The sequence below is a fragment of the Lactuca sativa genome, chromosome 4 (assembly GCF_002870075.4).
Source record: "Lactuca sativa cultivar Salinas chromosome 4, Lsat_Salinas_v11, whole genome shotgun sequence".
In the NCBI taxonomy this organism is placed as follows: Eukaryota; Viridiplantae; Streptophyta; class Magnoliopsida; order Asterales; family Asteraceae; genus Lactuca; species Lactuca sativa.
The window spans coordinates 388,829,363-388,837,612 of NC_056626.2; positions in this window are offsets into that span (position 1 = coordinate 388,829,363).

Below are 8,250 nucleotides of genomic sequence, written 5' to 3' on the forward strand. Positions count from 1 at the left end.
ATAATGTTTGTTTTTTAGGTGTCTATAGTGCTTAAATTAGAAAAAGTGGTAGAGTTAAGTTGTTTTACTTAAAAAAAATTGTGAAAATTATATGGGATAACCTGCAATAAGAGGTCACTGTGGTCACATAAAATCTTCTTTTGCAAAGATTGGTGGTTTTTTTTTTTTTTGGGAACTAAATTATGGTGCTTAAACCGTTTTTTTTTTTTTTTTTTACCAAAATATAGTGTTTTTTTTTTCGCCATCCTTGATACCCCCCCCCCCCCCCCCCCCCCCCACTATAAATAAATGGTCGCTTCTAATTTGAATATGTAAACATACAAATATTACTTACAAAATGATGGCATATAATAAATCTAAAAGAGTTTCAACATATAATGCAAAATAATAACTCCTGATTCAAGGTGGCAGTTAACCAGATTGTGTAACATGTTTCTCAACGATCTTCGATGGTTACAGGTCTCCAAAATACAAATAATATGGATGTTTGTTAGCAGTGAGTGTTGCTTGACTGACTATATAAACATTAGCGACAAATCCTGGATTCGTAAGAGAAGTAGACGTAAAGGATATTAAGAAAGATAGTTAGTTATGCAACGCACTATGAATTAATTAGTTAGAATGGCCAAAAACAACAGAAAATTGTGGTCGAATTTGCTTGTTTATGAACATCGATGTGTAACAAATTAAATCGTGTCACTTTTATTTGTTTCTTTTATCGTCCCTAGTATAAATAGGACAATATGCAGACGTCTAACTTAGCATATTAACTAAGCACATGCACATAACAAACATAATTAATGCTAAACCATAAAATGTTTTTTTTGGCTACTAAAATGTTATTTGATACCAAAGAGCTTATAGACCAAGTGTATATGTTACCCTCTCTCTTTTATGTTAAAAAAAAATAAAAAAAATATTAATTTATACTTCATTTCACAACAACCTGTAACACTTCATGAGTCTTTTGCATTAAATTTCAAAACATTTTTTGACTTGATTTTAATGCAAAAGACTAGTGGAGTGTTACGGTTTGTGAAATGAAGTATAAATTAATATTCTTTTGGTTTCTTCTCTCTTAATCAAGTCAAAAAAATAAAAAATAAAAACTAGCTGAATCACATAAGGGATTGGGAGCTTCTTTGAGCCAAATATGTCCTCGATCAACACCTTTTATTATGAATGTTTAGTACTACAAAAACGAGTAATAGTCATATCCATATATAACCCGGTTTGAATAAAAACCAGGTTCTATATGATACTAATTATGCGATCGTTATTGTGATTCATATACAAAAACTATTTCCAGGTCGTCCATTGAAAAAAGGTATTATGCGCTCTTAAGGTATGTATCCTTTCTATTTGTTCAAGGGTTTTTAGATTTATGTATAATTAATTTGATGTTTACTAAAAGTTTTTTGTGTGCTAGATGCATAACCTAATTTGTTGTTGATGGGTTTGATTTGAAAAAGCTCACCATTACTATTCACTTTTCTTTTTCAATTGATTAGGCAGGCTCAACTCCTCATGAGATTAACAAAAACATATATTGTAATTTATATAAAATCTAATTTACCTAAAAGGTATAGTAAATGTTTTCTCTTACTTATTTTAATTTTTGTAGTAGCTTATGAAAATTTCATTCTAAGTTTGAAACTTGATCAAATGAATTTGAATAATACAAATTTGGATTAGTCCAGTTAGCAGCCGTTAGTTAAATATTCTATTTATTTAAATTTAACTTGCTCATTTGTATACCTCGAAGTTGAATTCAGGCGATGTTTTACAGTTACTGGGATGTACCTTGATTGTTTATTTGTAGCTTTCAGATTTTGATAGTGGAGTAAACGTACAATTTGCACTATAACTAATTATATATGTTTATAAAAGTGGCCAATAAGATGAACCACACCATACCAGTCCAGGAAAACCTCACATGTTCATCGAAGGAACATAAAATTGTGTTAAAATGTGTGACAATTCAAACTAAAAAAATGTATAAATATATATAATTTGACTATATTATTAAACCAATATAATGGGTGATTAAGTAGGAGTAAATAGAGAAATTATGGAATTTTAATTCCAAAACCCATCACTTTGATTAGTGTCATAAATTTGGATTTTTTGTTTACTAGAAAGGTTACAAACTTGGGCGTATGGGAAGTATGGGAAATAAAGTGTAATGCCCACAAAAAAGTTCAAGGAAGGTTGGGGAAACAAAAGAAAATTCGGGGTTTGAAGTTCATGAAGGTTTTCAGAGCTATTTTAGAAATTAAGGTATGTCTATTTGATTTGAGTTTGATTAAGTTGTTTGAGTAGGTTTATAGGATTTGAGTATGTATTTTGGTTCAATCCTAGCTCTCTTTTCGGCCAATGAATAATGTAATTTGGTGAAAAACAAATGTTATGTTTTGATAAAAGAAATGAATTTAAACTTGTTTTATAATAAGTTATTCAAGATTTAGTATATGAATATGTTAGTATGAAATGGAGATGATTAACGGTGGTTTTATAAATTTTATTTGACAACAGTTTTTTAAGTTTTACCGTGATAAAATGGTCGAAAACGTTTTTATTGTTCGGGTAAAGAAGAAAAGAATCTGGATCTTTTGTTGAAACGGTTTTCTTGATGTTTCAAATGATAAAAATGATATTTACATAAATGGTATCACTATTGTTGATAAGTTGGCAAATTTAGTTTTCACAAATAGGTAACAAATGTGTTCCTTGTGTATCATAACAAAAGATATAAAAATAGCCCCTTCAATTTTTATAATTTGACAATTTTTAGTTTTGTACACCATCACATAAATGGTTGTTATTTTAAATTTGCTACTTTATATTGATGTTAATATTACTTATTGTTATTATTCAAACAAAGTCTTTGTTTTAAGGTTTTGTTATTTTGACATTTGAGTATTAAATCTTTTACGGGTAAAACTTCATTAAATGGGAATGAAGACATGAAAAAAATTTGAAGAAAAAGATAATAATATATTTTTATTAAAGTTGTTACGCACATTCTGGTTTATATGATGAAATAATTATTGGTTGGCTGAAGGAGACATATGTGTGATGGAACCAAAACAAACACATAAGATGTTTATAGGATTAAGCCTTAGAAAATAAATGTTGGTTAAACGTAGGGTGCATGTCTGCGGGTAGCGTGACAACATCCAGTTAAGACTAACAACAACAAGGTGAGTTTTTCGTGTTCTATGGTTGCTCGCACATAAATGTTTGACATGCGTTTATTATGTGGTTTTTATTAATTTATTGGCAATATGTTTTATGATAATTATGGTTGCGTACAAATGTTATTTTTGATTTGTTATACAATCTATATATAAAAATTGGGGTGTTACAAAATGGTCTTTTATAATTAGAGATTTTTGGTTTCTTTATTAATATGTAGTTTTTAACAATACATATATCTCTAAAGCCTTTATACTTAAGGGGCTTTGAGTTTGAACAATATGATATTTATGATCCACTTTTAATTAGTTCAACTTTTATTTGTAAATTTAATTACATTGTTTCTTCCAGAAAGGATTGAAATTGCTAATCTATGTGCATGTGAAAGTAGACCATAAATGATCTAATCCATCTTCATTATATTCATATCTTAATGATACTTTATACATGTTGATACTACACTTCATGACACTTTGAGTAAAGGAACTTCATGATGGATGTGTAGAATTTGGCATATATAGAGTGAGGTTATCTCATAATGTTAAATGTGACTCGAACATTTGGAGCATTCACATGAAGTATTTGGAGCACTTGGAACTCAATGGAGCACTTGGGGTTCATAGAACATGTGAAAAATGAACATATCATCTAAGAAAGGAATGGGTCTCCTAACAAAGGAACATATAAAGTGACAAAGGAATGGATATTCTAAAAGGGAGTAAGAGCACCTAGAAGTGGAATGGAGCATCTTAATGCATGGATAAGCCATCTATGCTTAAAGCGCCATTATGGATATAGAAGCGCCATCCATAATGTGGAAGCGTCACTCATTGTTTAGATCTGTCATTATGGAGGAAGAAGTGTCACTTTGAAGGTAAAAGAGCGACTAGGGTTCTAGAAACACCATTCTGGAGGTATAAGTTCCATTTGGGAGGAAGCAGCACCACTTGAAAGGATGAAGCACCACTCATAAGGAGGAATCACCATCCCTTGAGAAGAAGCATCATTCCTTGTACAAGAAGCGCCATTCTTATGTTGATGCACCATCTTGTTGCAAGGATACGCGACTTATGTTCCTTAATGAGCCTTATGGTATGAATTCCCTTATGATACTCAATATTGTTCAAGGAAGCTCAGAAGTTGACGATGCTCAAGGATTATTGTTTGATGTGCCACCATGATGATTGATATGCCATGGTGATCTTGATGTGCTACTCCTGCATCATGATATGCCACTATGGATCATGATGCTCCATCATATGTGTTGTTGATGCTCATACAAGGATGAATGTTCTAGAAGATGATGCATGGCGGATTGTGTTTGCTTGACACCTTTCATGGGCATATGGGCCAATGGGCTTGGCTAATTATGGTTTTAATTCTGATCCCTTAAGTATAACTACGAATGCATGCTAAGCCATTTTGTATCTTGAATTCTAGAGTGTTAGGCGAATCTCTATGAAAGTTGTACTTGTAACCTCTGTTTAAGAGATCTGAAAGAAAGAATACTCCCTTCTTTCCCATGGATGTAGGTCACCTTGACCGAACCACGTAAATACTGTTGGATATTGTGTCTAAGCCCATAACTATATTTGGTATGTACTTGACCCGACCCGGCATGGTCCATTTGGGTTGCACTTCACCCGAACAATTTATGGATAATATTTGAGAATAGTACGAGTTATGATTTATTAATATATTATAAGTTCTAATATATTAATATAAGATCATATTATTTAATTAGTAGTGATCTATAATTAATCTAGGATTAATTTAGTGATCAAAGATATTACTAATTAAATATGGGCTTCTATATTTATATTGTGTGGGCTAATGCTTATTTAGAATGGGCTAGGCTTGGATGGAAAAGTCCATGGATACTCCATGGAGCTTTGACCCATGGATCTCATGGAAATGAAGAGACATGGGTATTAGGGTTTACATGGATGTAACCCTAATCCACCACACTATATAAAGGAGGCTTTGGTTCTTGAAATCATACTAGTTGACACTTGTTGAGGTGAGGCCGATTTCAAGATAGTAGTATTTATTCTCTCAAAGTTCCAAGTTTGTGGTGATTTGTGACTTTCATTTGAGGCATCCACATTATTGGTGCTAGGCTCTAAAACTCCAAGCAATCAACTACAACTTCAAGGTAAGCATTTCTACTAGCTTTATTTGATTCATGTTCCCCATGCCATGCTAGTTAAGATATGAACCTTGGAAAAATAATTATTTGCATGTATCTTAGACAAACATAGATCCAAGGTTTATTAGGGTTGCATGTACACTTAGGAAGTGTTAGAATGCTCAAAAAACCCTTCAGTGGTATCAGAGCCTAGGTTTATTTGTTTGATACTTGATGCAAAAAAAAAAAAAAAAAAAAAGTTGGAAAAGTCGAAAATAATTAAAAAAAAAAAAAAAACGGAATTTCGGCTTTAGTTGCTGGAAATGGATTGGAAACATTACTCTAAACTGTTTTGGTACTTGAAAACTTGTTTTAGATGGAGTAATGTTTTTGCTAATTCATTTACAACAACTAGTTATCAAAATTACAAAGTTTTATGTGATTTTGATTCTTGAAAGTGTTCATATTCATATTCTTGTTCTTATGATGTTTAGATGATCATAGGAATTATTTGTAACCTATATGGTAATTTAATTCTTGATCATAATGTGTTTTAATGGAGTCCATAACTTGTCCTCAAGTTATGGAAAACCAAAAGTCTCTTGGATTAAAAACCATTAAAAGAACATAAGAGTTAGAAAAATGAAGAGTCTTCATTTTATTACTCTATTAAACTCATAAGTTACAAGATATGAAAAGTTTTGAAAGTTTACAAAACTTGCCCTCAAGTTTTGGAACAAGTAAAGTTAAGTTAAAACTTTAGTTCCAACCCTTAGAATTTTAAAAAAATTAAAATTCAACCCTTATACTTATATTATTATGATTTAATAATTATATATATATATGTATAAGAACAAAGTCGTCTTACCGCTAGTACGCCTCATTCACGAAGCCGGTCTATAAGGTGGGTATAAGGTTGTTGCCTATAAAATGGTGACTTAATGGGTGTCCACTCTCACCCACCGCTTGCTTGACTGGTGGAGGGTCGTTAGCCGAACGGGTAAGACAAGGACTTATAAATTCTCATTCAAAGTATGATGAATATTATAAAGTAACTAAATGTTTTATTAAATTCCCAATCTTAGTTACTTTAGGAAAAATGTGAATAAGGTGCTAATCCATGAAATTACACTTTACACTTTGATTAAGTCGTTGGTGGAGCGTGTGTGGTTAACCGGCACACTAACTTGGACTTAACAAGGTAGGTAAAGGGTGACTTAAAGGTTTATTATAGTATCGGTGGAGCGTGTGTGGTTTACCGGCACATCGATTGAGTGATAAACCTTAAGGGTACCAAGTGATTTGCATGGTTACTTCACACCTCGTTTTGTGATCCTCGGCATCCCAGTCACAAAACTTGGAGGGCACACTTGAGATTGAAACATGCCTTTGAAAAGTTCATTGAATCTCAAAGAATCTAGGAATTTCTAAGAACCAATCAAAAACCTAATATTTAAACATTTCGGTTTTCGTGGTGGAAATTGGTGAATCGTCATTCACCTACCTTTCAAATATGGTATAGCTTAGATTACGGCATACCTCTTCTAAGTTATATTATATTGTGATTGGATCCTAGCCTTAATATTACATTTGGGTGTTTTATTAAGGACTCTCTTATATCTAAACTAATCTTGTTCTCTTCTTTTCAGATGTCTTCAAACAATGCTTCTGGCTCTAATCCTAATGGCTCCTTTACCCTTATGAACTTGTGTGGGAAAGTCACCTTTGATGGATCCAACTTCAATGAGTGGATCAGAAACATCAGGATGATTACCCGCTACGAGGACAAAGAATATGTCCTTGACAAGGAGCTTAAGGAGATTGATGAGACCACTGCAACTCCTCAGGAGATCGCTGACTTTCGGGCACATGAAAGGGATGCTACGAAAGTGGCTTGCATCATGATGGCCACGATGACAGCGGAACTCCAAAAGTCTTATGAGGATTTCTACCCTTATGAAATGCACCAAGATTTGATGGAAAGATACCATCAAAGTGCAAGACAAGAGAGGTATGAAATCATCTGCTCCATGATAACAACCATGATGAAGGACGGGGAATCCGTCACGAGCCACATGCAGAAAATGCAAAGGTATGTGGATCGTTTGCTGAAGCTTAATGTGAACTTCCCTGAGGATCTTGCAATAGATATCATTTTGCACTCCTTACCATCGTGCTATGATCAATTCCGCATGACATATCACATGAATAAGGAAGAGGTCACACTCAGCAAACTTCAGGGACTTCTCAAGACCGCAGAATCAGGTCTTAAGGGGAAGTCGGTTGCTATCACTCCTACTCCAAACTCAACTCCGGCTTTAGCAATTGGGAAAAATCGATGGAGGAAGAGAAAGAGGTCCTCGAAGGGTACCAAGGCTCGGACCCTTGATGGCTCTTCTTCAAGTGGAACCAAGAAAGGTTTCGTCACTCCTTCTTCTGACCCAAAAGAGGCTGAATGCTTCTATTGCCATGAAAAATCTCATTGGAAGCGGAACTGCCCAAAGTACCAGCAGGATGTGAAGGATGGGAAAGTCAAACCCAACCATGCAGGTACTTACACTATCATTTCTAATAACTCACCCCATTCTAAATCTTGGGTCCTTGATACCGGTTGTGGTATTCATATTTGTTGTGACTTGCAGGGACTAAGAAGAAGTGAGAATGTGGAGCAAGGAAGAATAAACTTGATCATGGGGAATAGGAAAGCTTTACCTGTTACCAAGATTGGAGTTTATACTTTATCGCTAAGTAGTGGGTTTAATTTAGATTTGAATAAATGTTGTTATTCGCCAGGAATGGCAAGAAATATTATTTCCTTTCATGCTTTGTACAAACAAGGGTTTACCTTTTCATTTAATAATGAAGTTGGTTCTATAGATGTTTTCTATAATAATGTTTTTTATTTTAAAGCATTACCTTGTGAT